Source organism: Mandrillus leucophaeus, unplaced genomic scaffold (genome assembly GCF_000951045.1).
Source record: "Mandrillus leucophaeus isolate KB7577 unplaced genomic scaffold, Mleu.le_1.0 Scaffold204, whole genome shotgun sequence".
NCBI classification, from domain to species: domain Eukaryota; kingdom Metazoa; phylum Chordata; class Mammalia; order Primates; family Cercopithecidae; genus Mandrillus; species Mandrillus leucophaeus.
In genome coordinates, this window is record NW_012102077.1 from 3,243,729 (window position 1) to 3,246,317 (window position 2,589).

Below are 2,589 nucleotides of genomic sequence, written 5' to 3' on the forward strand. Positions count from 1 at the left end.
GCATCTATACATTATGAATAGCATGCAATTAAACAGAAACTCTAGGAGAATAAATAGAGCTCCTGGAAATTAAAAATACATATGGTAGTCAAAGTTTTAAAAAAGGTAGAAGAATTAAAAGATAAAGACATAGCACATTCCCAGAAAAACAAACAAAAGGATAAAACATGGAAAACAGGAATTAGAAGAAGAGAACATTAGAAGATCAATATAAGAGGTCTAATACAACATCCATGGGAATTATGAAAAGAAAGTGCAAGGGAAATGTAGGGAGAAAATTAATAAAAGAACACAAGAACATTTTCTAGGACGGAATAGCATGAGTCCTCCGGTCAAAAGAACCCATCAAGTGCTCAGGAGAATTAATAGGAAAAGACCTAGCACAAAGAAAATCAAGCTGACATTGCAGAACATGGGAAGAGAGGTGCTAAGTACATCCAACGAAGAAAAAAAAAAATCCCTTTTGAAGCAACAGGAAACAGAAAGCCTTTGAATACAGTATCATGAATAGAAAAAAAATGGTAGCGTTTCTTCAAAATCCTGGGGAGATTTTTTTCAACTAGTGATTGCACGCCCAGCAAAATGTCAATCAACTGTAATGGTGGAATAATTACATATTCATTCTTACAAGGACTCAAAGAAACTCACATCTCATGCCTCACTTTTTTGGAAGTTATGAGAGGACATGCTTCAAAGAAGAGGAAAACGTGGTTCAGGAGGGAACTGCAGGAAGGTGGTGAAGAGGGGTCTCAAGATGACAGATAACTGAGTTGGCAACAGAGCAACAGGACCCGACTTGAGCAGGTAGAGGGAAGGTTCCAGAAGAAGAGTGGTCTCCAGAAAAGAATGGAAATAACAGAATATCTTCTATCATTGATAGAATATCTTTTTCTATCAACGATGCAATATCTTTTCTCCAAATATATGTATTTGGAGAAAAACTACTAACAGGACTATGATAGAGTCAATGGGAAAAAATTAATACAACCTTAACAGGAAATTACACAAGTGAAAAGAAAGAGGCAATTCCGGAAAAGCTAGGAGTAAAATAAAGGTAATAAGTAAATTCTGTAATGTCACAATGTGGTCATATAAACCCTGGCTGGCTTTAAATACAAATTAAAGTGAATATTTAATTTGATGGGAGTAGGGGAAAAGGAAAACTATATAGTCATTTATAATAACACGAAATCCATAGATAATGTCTAAAATTTATAGTTCAAAAGCAGCAGTCTAAGTTTATTACCAAAATGATATATAAAGCTAAATATAAGAAAACACAGTTAAAAACGTTAAAAGAGATCATCTCTGGAGAACAGAACATACGAAGTGGGGGGAAAGAGTGTGGGTATAGCCCACGTTTTTTGGTCATGTGTTATTTAGTTATACTTGATTTTAAAATATGCTCTATGCTTTACTTTTTAAACGTTTACATTTAATATAGATATATTTTTAAATTACTCCTTATGCCCTCTTTTTAAGGAAAGAAATGAAGTTTTATATGAACACCAGCAGGTGGCACTATTTTCTGACTCTCAGAGGGAAAATGCTTCCTCTTCTTCCAAACTCATCTGACTGATTACATTGAATTGTGTAGCATTTCCTCACAAGAAAGAGAAGCTCTAACTGATCAGTCTTTTGTTTCTATAGATTTTAGGCAACTATAAACATTTCCATACTGACTACGCCAAACTGAAATAACCAAATTATCCACTACAGTACATTTTTACTGAGATTCTGCTTTTGTAAAGCAGAGATGAATTCAGTAAGCTCTTCCCGCTTTCATAAATACTTGCCTTCAAGGAAAACCAGCACATTTGTACAGACACAGCCCGTTTACTTACCGACTTAACCTGACTTCATTAAAAAGTACTAATGTTGGAAAACAAATGCTATTGGTTATGACAATACAATTTGGACTCTAAGTAGATGCTGATTGTAAGGAGTACGATTATGAGGACTGAATTGGTTTTACCTAATTTCATCCCCACTAGCTCTACATGATGCTGAAGCTAGATCTTGAAGCAACAGAAAAGACTGATCGACTGAGCAGTGGTTTCTGAATGCCTCTCACCTATACTTGCCTCATCAACGCCTGGCCTGTCTGACGCCTGCAAATTGCTCACTTCCTCACCTGGCTGCCTCTGCCAACTTGCTCTGCCACCTGGGCTTCATGTTCCTCTCACCTGTCACCCACTCCCTGACAGCTGTCTCTCCTATCCTCTAATGCACCCACTCACATCACTCTCTCTGCCTCACCTACTCTTTGCTCCATTTAGCAAACAGCATTTTTTCCAACATTGTGTATTTCTGCTGTGAACTATCTGATGCTTTTTCTTCCAGTTCATTTTTTTTCTCTGCATTGGTAATTGTGTGTCTTGGTCTCTTTCTGTGGGTCAGAGTCAGGGTCAGAGTCTTCCGTATTTCTTTCTGGTGACCATCCCTCTGAGCCATACTTTGCATTCTTTCTTTCATCGCCTGTGGCATTCTTAAGGATTCAGTGACAACATTTCAGCTGACAATACTGTGAAAACAGTAAACCAGCTAGACAAAGGAAAATCACCATGGTGCTTACAATAAGCATTTGGT